Source organism: Gadus chalcogrammus, chromosome 23 (assembly GCF_026213295.1).
Source record: "Gadus chalcogrammus isolate NIFS_2021 chromosome 23, NIFS_Gcha_1.0, whole genome shotgun sequence".
NCBI lineage: Eukaryota > Metazoa > Chordata > Actinopteri > Gadiformes > Gadidae > Gadus > Gadus chalcogrammus.
Window position 1 is genome coordinate 20,723,932 of NC_079434.1, and position 21,467 is coordinate 20,745,398.

Sequence of the window (21,467 nt, forward strand, 5' to 3'; positions counted from 1 at the left end):
TGTTACCCCTTATATTTTATTTGACCAGGACACTTTTTTTTTTTTTTAAATGTGTTTTTTTTCATGACGACCAATAAAAAAACGATAGTGTTGCCCCTTATATTTTATTTGACAAAGACAACAGTCTAACCCCTTATGTTTTTTTTCATCACGACCAATAAAAAACCACAGTGTTACCCTCACTTTTTATTTGACAAAGACAACAGTCTAACCCCTTATGTTTTTTTTTCAGGACTAACAATAAAAAACAACAGTGTTACCCCTTATGTTTTTTTTCATGACTACCAATAAAAAACAGCAGTGTTACCCCTTATGGGTTTTTTCATGCCGACCAATAAAAAACGACAGTGTTACCCCTTATGTTTTTTTTCATGACGACCAATAAAAAACCACAGTGTTCCCACTTATGTTTTTTTTCATGACTACCAATAAAAAACAACAGTGTTACCCCTTGTGTTTTTTTACATGACGACCAATAAAAAACATAAGAGGTAACACCGTTGTCTTTGTCAAATAAAACACAAGCGGTAACACTGTTTTTTATTGGTAGTCATGAAAAAAAACATAAGGGGTTAGAATGTTACCCCTTATGACAGTGTTACCCCTTATGTTTTTTTTCATGACGACCAATAAAAAACAAGTGTTACCCCTTATGTTTTTTTCATGACTACCAATAAAAAACAACAGTGTTACCCCTTATAGTGTTTTTCATGCCGACCAATAAAAAACGACAGTGTTACCCCTTATGGTTTTTTTCATGCCGACCAATAAAAAACGACAGTGTTACCCCTTATGTTTTTTTTCATGACGACCAATAAAAAACAACAGTGTTACCCCTTACGTTTTTTTCATGACGACCAATAAAAAACAACAGTGTTACCCCTTATGTTTTTTTTCATGCCGACCGATAAAAAACGACAGTGTTACCCCTTATGTTTTATTTCATGACTACCAATAAAAAACAACAGTGTTACCCCTTACGTTTTTTTCATGACGACCAATAGAAAACAACAGTGTTACCCCTTGTGTTTTTTTTCATGACGACCAATAAAAAACGACAGTGTTACCCCTTGTGTTTTTTTTTCATGACGACCAATAAAAAACAACAGTGTTACCCCTTATGTTTTTTTTCATGACTACCAATAAAAAACAACAGTGTTACCCCTTATGGGTTTTTTCATGACGACCAATAAAAAACAACAGTGTTACCCCTTATGTTTTTTTTCATGACGACCAATAAAAAACAACAGTGTTACCCCTTATGTTTTTTTTCATGACTACCAATAAAAAACAACAGTGTTACCCCTTATGGGTTTTTTCATGACGACCAATTAAAAACAACAGTGTTACCCCTTATGTTTTTTTTCATGACGACCAATAAAAAACAACAGTGTTACCCCTTGTATTTTTTTTCATGACGACCAATAAAAAACAACAGTGTTACCCCTTATGTTTTTTTTCATGACTACCAATAAAAAACAACAGTGATACCCCTTATGGGTTTTTTCATGACGACCAATAAAAAACAACAGTGTTACCCCTTATGTTTTTTTTCATGACGACCAATAAAAAACAACAGTGTTACCCCTTATGTTTTTTTTCATGACGACCAATAAAAAACAACAGTGTTACCCCTTACGTTTTTTTCATGACGACCAATAAAAAACAACAGTGTTCACCCCTTGTTTTATTTGACAAAGACAACGGTGTTACCTCTTATGTTTTTTTTTTTCATGACGACCAATAAAAAAACCAGTGTTACCCCTTATATTTTATTTGACAAGGACACTTTTTTTTTTTTTTTTTAATGTTTTTTTTCATGACGACCAGTAAAAAACGACTGTGTTACCCCTTATATTTTATTTGACAAGGTCACTTTTTTTTTTTTTTTTTATATGTTTTTTTTCATGACGACCAGTAAAAAACGACAGTGTTACCCCTTACGTTTTTTTCATGACGACCAATAAAAAACAACAGTGTTAACCCCTTGTGTTTTATTTGACAAAGACAACGGTGTTACCTCTTATGTTTTTTTTTTCATGACGACCAATAAAAAACCACAGTGTTACCCCTTATATTTTATTTGACAAGGACACTTTTTTTTTTTTTAAATATGTTTTTTTTCATGACGACCAATAGAAAACGACAGTGTTGCCCCTTATATTTTATTTGACAAAGACAACAGTCTAACCCCTTATGTTTTTTTTCATGACGACCAATAAAAAACAACAGTGTTACCCCTTATGGTTTTTTTCATGCCGACCAATAAAAAACGACAGTGTTACCCCTTATTTTTTTTTCATGCCGACCAATAAAAAACGACAGTGTTACCCCTTCTGTTTTTTTTCATGACGACCAATAAAAAACAACAGTGTTACCCCTTATGTTTTTTTTCATGACGACCAATAAAAAACAACAGTGTTACCCCTTATGTTTTTTTTCATGACTACCAATAAAAAACAACAGTGTTACCCCTTATGGGTTTTTTCATGACGACCAATAAAAAACAACAGTGTTACCCCTTATGTTTTTTTTCATGACGACCAATAAAAAACAACAGTGTTACCCCTTGTATTTTTTTTCATGACGACCAATAAAAAACAACAGTGTTACCCCTTATGTTTTTTTTCATGACTACCAATAAAAAACAACAGTGATACCCCTTATGGGTTTTTTCATGACGACCAATAAAAAACAACAGTGTTACCCCTTATGTTTTTTTTCATGACGACCAATAAAAAACAACAGTGTTACCCCTTACGTTTTTTTCATGACGACCAATAAAAAACAACAGTGTTCACCCCTTGTGTTTTATTTGACAAAGACGACGGTGTTACCTCTTATGTTTTTTTTTTTCATGACGACCAATAAAAAACCACAGTGTTACCCTTTATATTTTATTTGACAAGGACACTTTTTTTTTTTTTTTAAATATGTTTTTTTTCATGACGACCAGTAAAAAACGACAGTGTTACCCCTTATATTTTATTTGACAAGGACACTTTTTTTTTTTTTTTAAATATGTTTTTTTTCATGACGACCAGTAAAAAACGACAGTGTTACCCCTTACGTTTTTTTCATGACGACCAATAAAAAACAACAGTGTTAAACCCTTGTGTTTTATTTGACAAAGACAACGGTGTTACCTCTTATGTTTTTTTTTTTCATGACGACCAATAAAAAAACCACAGTGTTACCCCTTATATTTTATTTGACAAGGACACTTTTTTTTTTTTTTAAATATGTTTTTTTTCATGACGACCAGTAAAAAACGACAGTGTTACCCCTTACGTTTTTTTCATGACGACCAATAAAAAACAACAGTGTTAACCCCTTGTGTTTTATTTGACAAAGACAACGGTGTTACCTCTTAGGTTTTTTTTTCATGACGACCAATAAAAAACCACAGTGTTACCCCTTATATTTTATTTGACAAGGACACTTTTTTTTTTTTTTTAAATATGTTTTTTTTCATGACGACCAATAGAAAACGACAGTGTTGCCCCTTATATTTTATTTGACAAAGACAACAGTCTAACCCCTTATGTTTTTTTTCATGACGACCAATAAAAAACAACAGTGTTACCCCTTGTGTTTTTTTTCATGACGACCAATAAAAAACAACAGTGTTACCCCTTATGTTTTTTTTCATGACGACCAATAAAAAACAACAGTGTTACCCCTTATGTTTTTTTTCATGACGACCAATAAAAAACAACAGTGTTACCCCTTATGGTTTTTTTCATGACGACCAATAAAAAACAACAGTGTTCACCCCTTGTGTTTTATTTGACAAAGACGACGGTGTTACCTCTTATGTTTTTTTTTTTCATGACGACCAATAAAAAACAAAAGTGTTACCCTTTATATTTTATTTGACAAGGACACTTTTTTTTTTTTTTTTAAATATGTTTTTTTTCATGACGACCAGTAAAAAACGACAGTGTTACCCCTTATATTTTATTTGACAAGGACACTTTTTTTTTTTTTTTTAAATATGTTTTTTTTCATGACGACCAGTAAAAAACGACAGTGTTACCCCTTACGTTTTTTTCATGACGACCAATAAAAAACAACAGTGTTAAACCCTTGTTTTATTTGACAAAGACAACGGTGTTACCTCTTATGTTTTTTTTTTTCATGACGACCAATAAAAAACCACAGTGTTACCCCTTATATTTTATTTGACAAGGACACTTTTTTTTTTTTTTAAATATGTTTTTTTTCATGACGACCAGTAAAAAACGACAGTGTTACCCGTTTTTTTCATGACGACCAATAAAAAACAACAGTGTTAACCCCTTGTGTTTTATTTGACAAAGACAACGGTGTTACCTCTTATGTTTTTTTTTTTCATGACGACCAATAAAAAACCACAGTGTTACCCCTTATATTTTATTTGACAAGGACACTTTTTTTTTTTTTTTAAATATGTTTTTTTTCATGACGACCAGTAAAAAACGACAGTGTTACCCCTTATATTTTATTTGACAAGGACACTTTTTTTTTTTTTTTTAAATATGTTTTTCTTCATGACGACCAGTAAAAAACGACAGTGTTACCCCTTACGTTTTTTTCATGACGACCAATAAAAAACAACAGTGTTAAACCCTTGTGTTTTATTTGACAAAGACAACGGTGTTACCTCTTAGGTTTTTTTTTCATGACGACCAATAAAAAACCACAGTGTTACCCCTTATATTTTATTTGACAAGGACACTTTTTTTTTTTTTTTTAATATGTTTTTTTTCATGACGACCAATAGAAAACGACAGTGTTGCCCCTTATATTTTATTTGACAAAGACAACAGTCTAACCCCTTATGTTTTTTTTCATGACGACCAATAAAAAACAACAGTGTTACCCCTTGTGTATTTTTTCATGACGACCAATAAAAAACAACAGTGTTACCCCTTATGTTTTTTTTCATGACGACCAATAAAAAACAACAGTGTTACCCCTTACGTTTTTTTCATGACGACCAATAAAAAACAACAGTGTTAAACCCTTGTGTTTTATTTGACAAAGACAACGGTGTTACCTCTTAGGTTTTTTTTTCATGACGACCAATAAAAAACCACAGTGTTACCCCTTATATTTTATTTGACAAGGACACTTTTTTTTTTTTTTTAAATATGTTTTTTTTCATGACGACCAATAGAAAACGACAGTGTTGCCCCTTATATTTTATTTGACAAAGACAACAGTCTAACCCCTTATGTTTTTTTTCATGACGACCAATAAAAAACAACAGTGTTACCCCTTATGTTTTTTTTCATGACGACCAATAAAAAACAACAGTGTTACCCCTTATGGTTTTTTTCATGACGACCAATAAAAACAACAGTGTTACCCCTTATGTTTTTTTTCATGACGACCAATAAAAAACAACAGTGTTCACCCCTTGTGTTTTATTTGACAAAGACGACGGTGTTACCTCTTATGTTTTTTTTTTTCATGACGACCAATAAAAAACCACAGTGTTACCCTTTATATTTTATTTGACAAGGACACTTTTTTTTTTTTTTTTAAATATGTTTTTTTTCATGACGACCAGTAAAAAACGACAGTGTTACCCCTTATATTTTATTTGACAAGGACACTTTTTTTTTTTTTTTAAATATGTTTTTTTTCATGACGACCAGTAAAAAACGACAGTGTTACCCCTTATATTTTATTTGACAAGGACACTTTTTTTTTTTTTTTAATATGTTTTTTTTCATGACGACCAATAGAAAACGACAGTGTTGCCCCTTATATTTTATTTGACAAAGACAACAGTCTAACCCCTTATGTTTTTTTTCATGACGACCAATAACAAACAACAGTGTTACCCCTTGTGTATTTTTTCATGACGACCAATAAAAAACAACAGTGTTACCCCTTATGTTTTTTTTCATGACGACCAATAAAAAACAACAGTGTTACCCCTTACGTTTTTTTCATGACGACCAATAAAAAACAACAGTGTTAAACCCTTGTGTTTTATTTGACAAAGACAACGGTGTTACCTCTTAGGTTTTTTTTTCATGACGACCAATAAAAAACCACAGTGTTACCCCTTATATTTTATTTGACAAGGACACTTTTTTTTTTTTTTTTTAATATGTTTTTTTTCATGACGACCAATAGAAAACGACAGTGTTGCCCCTTATATTTTATTTGACAAAGACAACAGTCTAACCCCTTATGTTTTTTTTCATGACGACCAATAAAAAACAACAGTGTTACCCCTTGTGTATTTTTTCATGACGACCAATAAAAAACAACAGTGTTACCCCTTATGTTTTTTTTCATGACGACCAATAAAAAACAACAGTGTTACCCCTTACGTTTTTTTCATGACGACCAATAAAAAACAACAGTGTTAAACCCTTGTGTTTTATTTGACAAAGACAACGGTGTTACCTCTTAGGTTTTTTTTTCATGACGACCAATAAAAAACCACAGTGTTACCCCTTATATTTTATTTGACAAGGACACTTTTTTTTTTTTTTTAAATATGTTTTTTTTCATGACGACCAATAGAAAACGACAGTGTTGCCCCTTATATTTTATTTGACAAAGACAACAGTCTAACCCCTTATGTTTTTTTTCATGACGACCAATAAAAAACAACAGTGTTACCCCTTATGTTTTTTTTCATGACGACCAATAAAAAACAACAGTGTTACCCCTTATGGTTTTTTTCATGACGACCAATAAAAAACAACAGTGTTACCCCTTATGTTTTTTTTCATGACGACCAATAAAAAACAACAGTGTTCACCCCTTGTGTTTTATTTGACAAAGACGACGGTGTTACCTCTTATGTTTTTTTTTTTCATGACGACCAATAAAAAACCACAGTGTTACCCTTTATATTTTATTTGACAAGGACACTTTTTTTTTTTTTTTTAAATATGTTTTTTTTCATGACGACCAGTAAAAAACGACAGTGTTACCCCTTATATTTTATTTGACAAGGACACTTTTTTTTTTTTTTAAATATGTTTTTTTTCATGACGACCAGTAAAAAACGACAGTGTTACCCCTTATATTTTATTTGACAAGGACACTTTTTTTTTTTTTTGAATATGTTTTTTTTCATGACGACCAGTAAAAAACGACAGTGTTACCCCTTACGTTTTTTTCATGACGACCAATAAAAAACAACAGTGTTAAACCCTTGTGTTTTATTTGACAAAGACAACGGTGTTACCTCTTATGTTTTTTTTTTTCATGACGACCAATAAAAAACCACAGTGTTACCCCTTATATTTTATTTGACAAGGACACTTTTTTTTTTTTTTAAATATGTTTTTTTTCATGACGACCAGTAAAAAACGACAGTGTTACCCCTTACGTTTTTTTCATGACGACCAATAAAAAACAACAGTGTTAAACCCTTGTGTTTTATTTGACAAAGACAACGGTGTTACCTCTTATGTTTTTTTTTTTCATGACGACCAATAAAAAACCACAGTGTTACCCCTTATATTTTATTTGACAAGGACACTTTTTTTTTTTTTTTAATATGTTTTTTTTCATGACGACAAGTAAAAAACGACAGTGTTACCCCTTACGTTTTTTTCATGACGACCAATAAAAAACAACAGTGTTAACCCCTTGTGTTTTATTTGACAAAGACAACGGTGTTACCTCTTATGTTTTTTTTTTTCATGACGACCAATAAAAAACCACAGTGTTACCCCTTATATTTTATTTGACAAGGACACTTTTTTTTTTTTTTAAATGTTTTTTTTCATGACGACCAGTAAAAAACGACAGTGTTACCCCTTATATTTTATTTGACAAGGACACTTTTTTTTTTTTTTTAAATATATTATTTTTCATGACGACCAGTAAAAAACGACAGTGTTACCCCTTACGTTTTTTTCATGACGACCAATAAAAAACAACACTGTTAAACCCTTGTGTTTTATTTGACAAAGACAACGGTGTTACCTCTTATGTTTTTTTTTTTCATGACGACCAATAAAAAACAACAGTGTTAAACCCTTGTGTTTTATTTGACAAAGACAACGGTGTTACCTCTTATGTTTTTTTTTTTCATGACGACCAATAAAAAACCACAGTGTTACCCCTTATATTTTATTTGACAAGGACACTTTTTTTTTTTTTTTATATGTTTTTTTTCATGACGACCAGTAAAAAACGACAGTGTTACCCCTTATAGTGTTTTTCATGCCGACCAATAAAAAACAACAGTGTTACCCCTTGTGTTTTTTTTCATGACGACCAATAAAAAACAACAGTGTTACCCCTTATGTTTTTTTTCATGACGACCAATAAAAAACAACAGTGTTACCCCTTATGTTTTTTTTCATGACTACCAATAAAAAACAACAGTGTTACCCCTTGTGTTTTTTTTCATGACGACCAATAAAAAACAACAGTGTTACCCCTTGTGTTTTTTTTCATGACGACCAATAAAAAACAACAGTGTTACCCCTTGTTTTTTTTCATGACGACCAATAAAAAACAACAGTGTTACCCCTTATGGTTTTTTTCATGACGACCAATAAAAAACAACAGTGTTACCCCTTATATTTTATTTGACAAGGACACTTTTTTTTTTTTTTTAAATATGTTTTTTTTTTCATGACGACCAGTAAAAAACGACAGTGTTACCCCTTATATTTTATTTGACAAGGACACTTTTTTTTTTTTTTTAAATATGTTTTTTTTCATGACGACCAGTAAAAAACGACAGTGTTACCCCTTACGTTTTTTTCATGACGACCAATAAAAAACAACAGTGTTAACCCCTTGTGTTTTATTTGACAAAGACAACGGTGTTACCTCTTATGTTCTTTTTTTTCATGACGACCAATAAAAAACCACAGTGTTACCCCTTATATTTTATTTGACAAGGACACTTTTTTTTTTTTTTTTAATATGTTTTTTTTCATGACGACCAGTAAAAAACGACAGTGTTACCCCTTACGTTTTTTTCATGACGACCAATAAAAAACAACAGTGTTAAACCCTTGTGTTTTATTTGACAAAGACAACGGTGTTACCTCTTAGGTTTTTTTTTCATGACGACCAATAAAAAACCACAGTGTTACCCCTTATATTTTATTTGACAAGGACACTTTTTTTTTTTTTTTAAATATTTTTTTTTTCATGACGACCAATAGAAAACGACAGTGTTGCCCCTTATATTTTATTTGACAAAGACAACAGTCTAACCCCTTATGTTTTTTTTCATGACGACCAATAAAAAACAACAGTGTTACCCCTTGTGTTTTTTTTCATGACGACCAATAAAAAACAACAGTTTTACCCCTTATGTTTTTTTTCATGACGACCAATAAAAAACAACAGTGTTACCCCTTATGTTTTTTTTCATGACGACCAATAAAAAACAACAGTGTTCACCCCTTGTGTTTTATTTGACAAAGACGACGGTGTTACCTCTTATGTTTTTTTTTTTCATGACGACCAATAAAAAACCACAGTGTTACCCTTTATATTTTATTTGACAAGGACACTTTTTTTTTTTTTTTAAATATGTTTTTTTTCATGACGACCAGTAAAAAACGACAGTGTTACCCCTTATATTTTATTTGACAAGGACACTTTTTTTTTTTTTTTAAATATGTTTTTTTTCATGACGACCAGTAAAAAACGACAGTGTTACCCCTTACGTTTTTTTCATGACGACCAATAAAAAACAACAGTGTTAAACCCTTGTGTTTTATTTGACAAAGACAACGGTGTTACCTCTTATGTTTTTTTTTTTCATGACGACCAATAAAAAACCACAGTGTTACCCCTTATATTTTATTTGACAAGGACACTTTTTTTTTTTTTTAAATATGTTTTTTTTCATGACGACCAGTAAAAAACGACAGTGTTACCCCTTACGTTTTTTTCATGACGACCAATAAAAAACAACAGTGTTAACCCCTTGTGTTTTATTTGACAAAGACAACGGTGTTACCTCTTATGTTTTTTTTTTTCATGACGACCAATAAAAAACCACAGTGTTACCCCTTATATTTTATTTGACAAGGACACTTTTTTTTTTTTTTTAATATGTTTTTTTTCATGACGACCAGTAAAAAACGACAGTGTTACCCCTTACGTTTTTTTCATGACGACCAATAAAAAACAACAGTGTTAAACCCTTGTGTTTTATTTGACAAAGACAACGGTGTTACCTCTTAGGTTTTTTTTTCATGACGACCAATAAAAAACCACAGTGTTACCCCTTATATTTTATTTGACAAGGACACTTTTTTTTTTTTTTTAAATATGTTTTTTTTCATGACGACCAATAGAAAACGACAGTGTTGCCCCTTATATTTTATTTGACAAAGACAACAGTCTAACCCCTTATGTTTTTTTTCATGACGACCAATAAAAAACAACAGTGTTACCCCTTGTGTTTTTTTTCATGACGACCAATAAAAAACAACAGTTTTACCCCTTATGTTTTTTTTCATGACGACCAATAAAAAACAACAGTGTTACCCCTTAGTTTTTTTTCATGACGACCAATAAAAACAACAGTGTTCACCCCTTGTGTTTTATTTGACAAAGACGACGGTGTTACCTCTTATGTTTTTTTTTTTCATGACGACCAATAAAAAACCACAGTGTTACCCTTTATATTTTATTTGACAAGGACACTTTTTTTTTTTTTTTAAATATGTTTTTTTTCATGACGACCAGTAAAAAACGACAGTGTTACCCCTTATATTTTATTTGACAAGGACACTTTTTTTTTTTTTTTAAATATGTTTTTTTTCATGACGACCAGTAAAAAACGACAGTGTTACCCCTTACGTTTTTTTCATGACGACCAATAAAAAACAACAGTGTTAAACCCTTGTGTTTTATTTGACAAAGACAACGGTGTTACCTCTTATGTTTTTTTTTTTCATGACGACCAATAAAAAACCACAGTGTTACCCCTTATATTTTATTTGACAAGGACACTTTTTTTTTTTTTTAAATATGTTTTTTTTCATGACGACCAGTAAAAAACGACAGTGTTACCCCTTACGTTTTTTTCATGACGACCAATAAAAAACAACAGTGTTAACCCCTTGTGTTTTATTTGACAAAGACAACGGTGTTACCTCTTATGTTTTTTTTTTTCATGACGACCAATAAAAAACCACAGTGTTACCCCTTATATTTTATTTGACAAGGACACTTTTTTTTTTTTTTTTAATATGTTTTTTTTCATGACGACCAGTAAAAAACGACAGTGTTACCCCTTATATTTTATTTGACAAGGACACTTTTTTTTTTTTTTTAAATATGTTTTTTTTCATGACGACCAGTAAAAAACAACAGTGTTAAACCCTTGTGTTTTATTTGACAAAGACAACGGTGTTACCTCTTATGTTTTTTTTTTTCATGACGACCAATAAAAAACCACAGTGTTACCCCTTATATTTTATTTGACAAGGACACTTTTCTTTTTTTTTAAATATGTTTTTTTTCATGACGACCAGTAAAAAACGACAGTGTTACCCCTTACGTTTTTTTCATGACGACCAATAAAAAACAACAGTGTTAAACCCTTGTGTTTTATTTGACAAAGACAACGGTGTTACCTCTTATGTTTTTTTTTTTCATGACGACCAATAAAAAACCACAGTGTTACCCCTTATATTTTATTTGTCAAGGACACTTTTTTTTTTTTTTTAAATATGTTTTTTTTCATGACGACCAGTAAAAAACGACAGTGTTACCCCTTATATTTTATTTGACAAGGACACTTTTTTTTTTTTTTCAAATATGTTTTTTTTCATGACGACCAGTAAAAAACGACAGTGTTACCCCTTACGTTTTTTTCATGACGACCAATAAAAAACAACAGTGTTAAACCCTTGTGTTTTATTTGACAAAGACAACGGTGTTACCTCTTATGTTTTTTTTTTTCATGACGACCAATAAAAAACCACAGTGTTACCCCTTATATTTTATTTGACAAGGACACTTTTTTTTTTTTTTAAATATGTTTTTTTTCATGACGACCAGTAAAAAACGACAGTGTTACCCCTTATATTTTATTTGACAAGGACACTTTTTTTTCTTTTTTAAATATGTTTTTTTTCATGACGACCAGTAAAAAACGACAGTGTTACCAGACAACGGTGTTACCTCTTATGTTTTTTTTTTTCATGACGACCAATAAAAAACCACAGTGTTACCCCTTATATTTTATTTGACAAGGACACTTTTTTTTTTTTTTTAAATATGTTTTTTTTTCATGACGACCAGTAAAAAACGACAGTGTTACCCCTTATATTTTATTTGACAAGGACACTTTTTTTTTTTTTTTAAATATGTTTTTTTTCATGACGACCAGTAAAAAACGACAGTGTTACCCCTTACGTTTTTTTTCATGACGACCAATAAAAAACAACAGTGTTAAACCCTTGTGTTTTATTTGACAAAGACAACGGTGTTACCTCTTATGTTTTTTTTTTTCATGACGACCAATAAAAAACCACAGTGTTACCCCTTATATTTTATTTGACAAGGACACTTTTTTTTTTTTTTAAATATGTTTTTTTTCATGACGACCAGTAAAAAACGACAGTGTTACCCCTTACGTTTTTTTCATGACGACCAATAAAAAACAACAGTGTTAACCCCTTGTGTTTATTTGACAAAGACAACGGTGTTACCTCTTATGTTTTTTTTTTTCATGACGACCAATAAAAAACCACAGTGTTACCCCTTATATTTTATTTGTCAAGGACACTTTTTTTTTTTTTTTTAATATGTTTTTTTTCATGACGACCAGTAAAAAACGACAGTGTTACCCCTTATATTTTATTTGACAAGGACACTTTTTTTTTTTTTTTTAAATATGTTTTTTTTCATGACGACCAGTAAAAAACGACAGTGTTACCCCTTACGTTTTTTTCATGACGACCAATAAAAAACAACAGTGTTAAACCCTTGTGTTTTATTTGACAAAGACAACGGTGTTACCTCTTATGTTTTTTTTTTTCATGACGACCAATAAAAAACCACAGTGTTACCCCTTATATTTTATTTGACAAGGACACTTTTTTTTTTTTTTTTAAATATGTTTTTTTTCATGACGACCAGTAAAAAACGACAGTGTTACCCCTTATATTTTATTTGACAAGGACACTTTTTTTTTTTTTTTAAATATGTTTTTTTTCATGACGACCAGTAAAAAACGACAGTGTTACCCCTTACGTTTTTTTCATGACGACCAATAAAAAACAACAGTGTTAAACCCTTGTGTTTTATTTGACAAAGACAACGGTGTTACCTCTTATGTTTTTTTTTTTTCATGACGACCAATAAAAAACCACAGTGTTACCCCTTATATTTTATTTGACAAGGACACTTTTTTTTTTTTTAATATGTTTTTTTTCATGACGACCAGTAAAAAACGACAGTGTTACCCCTTACGTTTTTTTCATGACGACCAATAAAAAACAACAGTGTTAAACCCTTGTGTTTTATTTGACAAAGACAACGGTGTTACCTCTTATGTTTTTTTTTTTCATGACGACCAATAAAAAACCACAGTGTTACCCCTTATATTTTATTTGACAAGGACACTTTTTTTTTTTTTTTAAATATGTTTTTTTTCATGACGACCAGTAAAAAACGACAGTGTTACCCCTTATATTTTATTTGACAAGGACACTTTTTTTTTTTTTTAAATATGTTTTTTTTCATGACGACCAGTAAAAAACGACAGTGTTACCCCTTACGTTTTTTTCATGACGACCAATAAAAAACAACAGTGTTAAACCCTTGTGTTTTATTTGACAAAGACAACGGTGTTACCTCTTATGTTTTTTTTTTTCATGACGACCAATAAAAACCACAGTGTTACCCCTTATATTTTATTTGACAAGGACACTTTTTTTTTTTTTAATATGTTTTTTTTCATGACGACCAGTAAAAAACGACAGTGTTACCCCTTACGTTTTTTCATGACGACCAATAAAAAACAACAGTGTTAACCCCTTGTGTTTTATTTGACAAAGACAACGGTGTTACCTCTTATGTTTTTTATTTTCATGACGACCAATAAAAAACCACAATGTTACCCCTTATATTTTATTTGACAAGGACACTTTTTTATTTTTTTTAAATATGTTTTTTTTCATGACGACCAGTAAAAAACGACAGTGTTACCCCTTATATTTTATTTGACAAGGACACTTTTTTTTTTTTTTTAAATATGTTTTTTTTCATGACGACCAGTAAAAAACGACAGTGTTACCCCTTACGTTTTTTTCATGACGACCAATAAAAAACAACAGTGTTAACCCCTTGTGTTTTATTTGACAAAGACAACGGTGTTACCTCTTATGTTTTTTTTTTTCATGACGACCAATAAAAAACCACAGTGTTACCCCTTATATTTTATTTGACAAGGACACTTTTTTTTTTTTTTAAATATGTTTTTTTTCATGACGACCAGTAAAAAACGACAGTGTTACCCCTTATATTTTATTTGACAAGGACACTTTTTTTTTTTTTTAAATATGTTTTTTTTCATGACGACCAGTAAAAAACGACAGTGTTACCCCTTACGTTTTTTTCATGACGACCAATAAAAAACAACAGTGTTAACCCCTTGTGTTTTATTTGACAAAGACAACGGTGTTACCTCTTATGTTTTTTTTTCATGACGACCAATAAAAAACCACAGTGTTACCCCTTATATTTTATTTGACAAGGACACTTTTTTTTTTTTTTAAATATGTTTTTTTCATGACGACCAATAGAAAACGACAGTGTTGCCCCTTATATTTTATTTGACAAAGACAACAGTCTAACCCCTTATGTTTTTTTTCATGACGACCAATAAAAAACAACAGTGTTACCCCTTGTGTTTTTTTTCATGACGACCAATAAAAAACAACAGTGTTACCCCTTATGTTTTTTTTCATGACGACCAATAAAAAACAACAGTGTTACCCCTTATGTTTTTTTTCATGCCGACCAATAAAAAACGACAGTGTTACCCCTTATGGGTTTTTTCATGACGACCAATAAAAAACGACAGTGTTACCCCTTATGTTTTTTTTCATGACGACCAATAAAAAACAACAGTGTTACCCCTTACGTTTTTTCATGACGACCAATAAAAAACAACAGTGTTACCCCTTATGTTTTTTTTCATGCCGACCGATAAAAAACGACAGTGTTACCCCTTATGTTTTTTTTCATGACGACCAATAAAAAACAACAGTGTTACCCCTTACGTTTTTTTCATGACGACCAATAGAAAACAGTGTTACCCCTTGTGTTTTTTTTCATGACGACCAATAAAAAACGACAGTGTTACCCCTTGTGTTTTTTTTCATGACGACCAATAAAAAACAACAGTGTTACCCCTTATGTTTTTTTTCATGACTACCAATAAAAAACAACAGTGTTACCCCTTATGGGTTTTTTCATGACGACCAATAAAAAACAACAGTGTTACCCCTTATGTTTTTTTTCATGACGACCAATAAAAAAACAACAGTGTTACCCCTTATGTTTTTTTTCATGACTACCAATAAAAAACAACAGTGTTGCCCCTTATATTTTATTTGACAAAGACAACAGTCTAACCCCTTATGTTTTTTTTCATGACGACCAATAAAAAACAACAGTGTTACCCCTTGTGTTTTTTTTCATGACGACCAATAAAAAACAACAGTGTTACCCCTTATGTTTTTTTTCATGACGACCAATAAAAAACAACAGTGTTACCCCTTATGTTTTTTTTCATGACTACCAATAAAAAACAACAGTGTTACCCCTTGTGTCTTTCTATTCTATACAGTGTTACCCTTTAGGCTTCATTTGATAAAAACGACAGTGTTACCCCTTATGTTTTTTTTCATGACGACCAATAAAAAACCACAGTGTTACCCCTTATATTTTATTTGACAAGGACACATTTTTTATTTTTTTCAAATATGTTTTTTTTCATGACGACCAATAAAAAACGACAGTGTTGCCCCTTATATTTTATTTGACAAAGACAACAGTGTAACCCCTTATGTTTTTTTTCATGACGACCAATAAAAAACAACAGTGTTACCCCTTATGTTTTATTTCATGACGACCAATAAAAAACAACAGTGTTACCCTTTATATTTTTTTTGACAAAGACAAGTGTTACCCCTTATGTTTTTTTTCATGCCGACCAATAAAAGACAACAGTGTTACCCCTTATGTTTTTTTTCATGACGACCAATAAAAAACACAACAGTGTTACCCCTTATGGTTTTTTTCATGACGACCAAAGAAAAACGACAGTGTCACCCCTCATGTTTCATTTGATAAAAACGACAATGTTACCCCTCATGTTTCATTTGATAAAAACGACAGTGTTACCGACGACCAATAAAAAACAACAGTGTTACCCCTTGTGTTTTTTTCATGACGACTAATAAAAAACAACAGTGTTACCCCTTATGTTTATTTTATGACGGCCGATAAAAGACGACAGTTACCCCTTACGTTTTTTTTCTTGACGACCAATAAAAAACAACAGTGTCAACCCTCATGTTTCATTTGATAAAAGACGACAGTGTTACCCCCTATGTTTTATTCTATACATTTCGACATTGTTACCCCTTATTGGTTTTTCATGACGACGGATAAAAAACGACAGTGTTACCCTTTACGTTTCATTCGATACAAACGACAGTGTTACCCCTTATGTTTTTTTTCATGACGACCAACAAAAAACACCAGTGTTACCCCTTGTGTTTTTTTCAGGATGACTAATAAAAAACAACAGTGTTACCCCTTATGTTTATTTTATGACGGCCGATAAAAAACGACAGTTACCCCTTACGTTTTTTTTCTTGACGACCAATAAAAAACAACAGTGTCAACCCTCATGTTTCATTTGATAAAAGACGACAGTGTTACCCCCTAGGTTTTATTCGATACATTTCGACAGTGTTACCCCTTATGTTTTTTTTCATGACGACCAATAAAAAACAACAGTGTTAAACCTTATGTTTTTTTTCATGACGACCTATAAAATACAACAGTGTTACCCCTTATGTCTTTTTTTCATGACGACCAATAAAAAACTACAGTGTTACCCCTTTTGTTTTTGTTCATGACGACCAAAGAAAAACAACAGTGTTACCCCCTATGTTTTATTTGATGAATATCAACAGTGTTACCCCCTATGTTTTATTTGATGAATATCGACAGTGTTACCCTTTACGTTTCATTCGATAAAAACGACAGTGTTACCCCTTATGTTTTTTTTCATGACGACCAACAAAAAACACCAGTGTTACCCCTTGTGTTTTTTTCAGGACGACTAATAAAAAACAACAGTGTTACCCCTTATGTTTATTTTATGAGGGCCGATAAAAAACGACAGTTACCCCTTACGTTTTTTTTCTTGACGACCAATAAAAAACAACAGTGTCAACCCTCATGTTTCATTTGATAAAAGACGACAGTGTTACCCCCTAGGTTTTATTCGATACATTTCGACAGTGTTACCCCTTATGTTTTTTTTCATGACGACCATAGAAAAACGACAGTGTTACCCCTTGTGTTTCATTTGATTAAAACGACAGTGTTACCCCTTGTGATTTTTTTCATGACGACCAAAGAAAAACAACAGTGGTGCCCCTTACGTTTTTTTTCATGACGACCATTAAAAAACAACCGTGTTATAGATCGCTAACTAGCAGAGAGTTGTAAGCACTTTCCACCCTTTTCCGTGGAGGAATCGGACTCCCCAAGCAATGTTATACTTAAAAGGAGCAAGTAAGTTACATATTAATTTAGTCTTTCGGCCTGTAGAATATAAACAAAATGAAGCAACTGTCCCATATTTCTAACTGCATTTGAAGTAGACATTGAGGCTCACAAAAAATGGACGCTATAGGACAGTGATCATGATTTGTCTCAATATCAGAATAACAACAATGTGTCAAATAGCAATGGCTGGTGGAATGGCCATGAAGTAGGTCTGTATAGGCAGTGCAAGCTTGTCCAGGCCCTGCAAGTCAGGATATAGGCTATGAATCTGAATGAAAAGCAGGTAAATAGGTAGTGGCCATCCCCAAAATGCACAAGAATACAGGAAATCAAATCTATTAAATTCCCAAAAAAATATGGGGGGGGGGGGGGGAGAACCTCAGACCCCCTGTCTATTACTGTACACCACCAACATGTTTGATCGCCAGCCGCCACTGAGAATGACCAATGGAAATAATTCTCTGCACAATTTGAATTGTGTTTAAATATGCTACAGTGGTCATTTGTTTAGCCAATTCATGTTAAACAAGGAGGGTTTTGATTGTCGGGTCGGGCCTTTGATCGATCGTTTGTGTTATTTTTGTTTTTGTTATCATTGCTTTATTGGCCTAATTTGAGGAGAAATCTATGCCATAAACAGACATTTTATAGGCCTTTATTACACGGGTCTTCTCAATGCCGTGGAACGCTCCGTTCACTTGCATGGGTAGCAGTCCGTTAACTTGTCAACCCCAGCGTCTTCGGTTAATAAGCGACGTCAACGTCTTATAGCGGACTATTTCACTGCTGATCAACACTACGAATGCTGGTAACGAATAAATTGTAAAAAGACGCACCATGTGAAGTTATTTTCCAAATAAGATTTGAAAAGCTTTGGAAGTTTATTTACAACACTATTTACATGGTTTCGGAGTAGTACACTTTGACATTTTAATACTATGGCGACACATTAGTGCCATAATTCACTAATGTGATAAAAGATGCATTCGGGCGTATTATATAATTCCACACACGTAGATATTAACTACGAGCGCGTAAATGATCTCTGTGCGTGCAAAACAGCCTCTCGCGCGCGCAAATTACCTCAGCGCGCGCAAAACAGCCTCTCGCGCGCGCAAATTACCTCAGCGCGCGCAAAACCTCTCGCGAAAGATCTTTATACGCTCTTGCTTGAATTTAATTTTGGCACTATGGGGGAGGGAACCAAGGCAGGGCGGGCTTTCCTATGATTGGCCGTTTCTGATGCACGATATTTGATTGTCAGCCCTCCTCTCATTCAATTCTGAATTGTACAGTAAATGGCTGAAACGATAGTTACTTATTGTAACTCTAGATTCTATGAGTATAGGCGCAGCCTTTTAAGGCTATCGTATCGCTATTGGGTTATCCCTAGGCGTGAGCCGTAGCACTGAACATTTTGTAATCCCCTACCACCAACAGCGTGGCCCTCAATTAGTCGGGCGCCGGTGTAAGTACCACATTGGCTCGGCTACCAGATCGGCTCGGGGTCCGTCGTCTGCTGATTACGTTACACAATATCATTGGCTGTACGCTTGAATGGGCGTAGGCTACATTGTGATTGGCTGCTAAGGGACAGTTGTGATTGGCTGTTTTGTGCTGTAGCTCTGGCTGTCGTCATAGCAACCACAGCGAGCACATGTGTGAGCGCGAGTAGGTCTGTCTAGTTTCGGTTTGTGTTGCCAGATTGGGCATATGTCCCGTTTTTCCAGCCTAACGTGATTCAAAGTAGCCAAATCAGGCTGAAAATGTGCCCAATCTGGCAACACTGACGGCTTATCTTAACAGCCAAGATGATTCCGAGGGACGTTTTGTTTTTAGAAGAAAACTATCCATACAGATAGGTTGGGAATGGTCTATGTTCAAAATGAAAGATCATTACAGGCTCTTTAATTTAAGCCATAAAATACCTTATTGCTGTAGATAGCGTATTGTGTGACGTAATCAGCAGACGACGGACCCCGAGCCGATCTGGTAGCCGAGCCAATATGGCACTTACACCGGCGGACGTTCTGCTCCCAATAAACAGCTTTTCTTCAGCTATTTAAAGGACAATCAGGCCGACACTTAAAAGGCTGCGCCTATACTCATAGAATCTGGAGTTACAATACGTAACTATCGTCTCAGCCATTTACTGTACAATTCAGAATTGAATGAGAGGAGGGCTGTCAATCAAATATCGCGCTTCAGAAACGGCCAATCATAGGAAAGCCCGCCCTGCCTTGGTTCCCTCCCCCATAGTGCCAAAATTAAATTTGAGCGAGAGCGTAAAAACATCTTTCGCGAGAGGTTTTGCGCGCGCTGAGATAATTTGCGCGCGCTGTGGTAATTTGCGCGCGCGAGAGGCTGTTTTGCGCGCGCAGAGATCATTTGCGCACTCGCAGTTAATATCTACGCGTGTGGAATAATATAATACGCCCGAATGCATCTTTTATCACGTTAGTGAATTATGGCACTAATGTGTCGCCATATAATACAGTTCAGCGAGAAAGGCGACGAAGAATAAGAAGGGGGCGTTCCAGTCTGCGTAAACGGGAACCCCCACCACACGAGAACGCCCATTTGCGTCTGCAGTGGGATGATATTGGCCAAGTTCAGTCCACGGATATATCTCCCGTGGTCCTCCTGAGCTCCGAGGGGTGCTGTCTCACTACTCTTCTGCAAGGCTTTCCATCCCTAGTCTCTATAGCAGACGCACACACGCACGCATGCACGCACGCACACATACACAGACAGACACACGGCCGCGCGCGGCTACGCACACACATGAGCGCGCGCCCAAACATGCAAACACACAAACATGAATGCGCGTGGAAACACTCACGAGCAGGCGCCACATAGATGCTGCCAACCTCCGCGTCGCAGCAGCAACACACGTGCACTTGTTCACGGAGCCATCACAGGTACAGCCTGAGCAGCCTATAATGGATGTGTTATTTATTCCTATACACACACAGGTCCATCTTAAACCGACCAGGGGATATCGTGAATAATAAAATCATAAAAAGCATTGCACAATATTATAAGGACCACGCTAGGTTTGACGGGTTTTATCGAGACGCTGCAAAAAAACAATAGACCCGTGAGAAAATAAATAAAAAAAGGTCCCAGAGAGATTATGACGCGTGCTTAACTTCAACCCCTGCGCTGTCAGACGAGGAAGTGAGCTTTGCACACGCCCCTTTTAGCTGTCGACCCTGAGCATAGCGCCGCTCGGAGACACACACAACACACACTTTATAAACATGCACACGCTCCTGGATGTACACTGAGGAGACCGACGTGCACAACTCCACCACCGGTTACGAGAAACGGTAAGATACATGATGCAGCCATCGCGGCCACGCGCCCCGTGCCCCCCCCCCCCCCCGCACGTTTAATACGCGCCTAGTTAAAATGTTATTATCGGGAGATACCAGGGCCACCAGTCTCCATCTTTATTTTTTTGGGGTTTGATTATCATGATCATAGGCCCCTGATTTCATTGGCGTGCAGGTGGGTGTGCATGTCCGTGTGTTCGTCATTCATCGTCAGGCAGGGTTCGAGAAACCAGACGTCAAACCACGTCGTCGCACCTGCTTGTGTGTGTGATGATGAAGCACGAATTCCGCTGACTAGATCGCCAACCCCCGCTACCCGAGTGTTGTCGTATTAACCGTGTCTGTAGGATAGGCCTACATTATCAT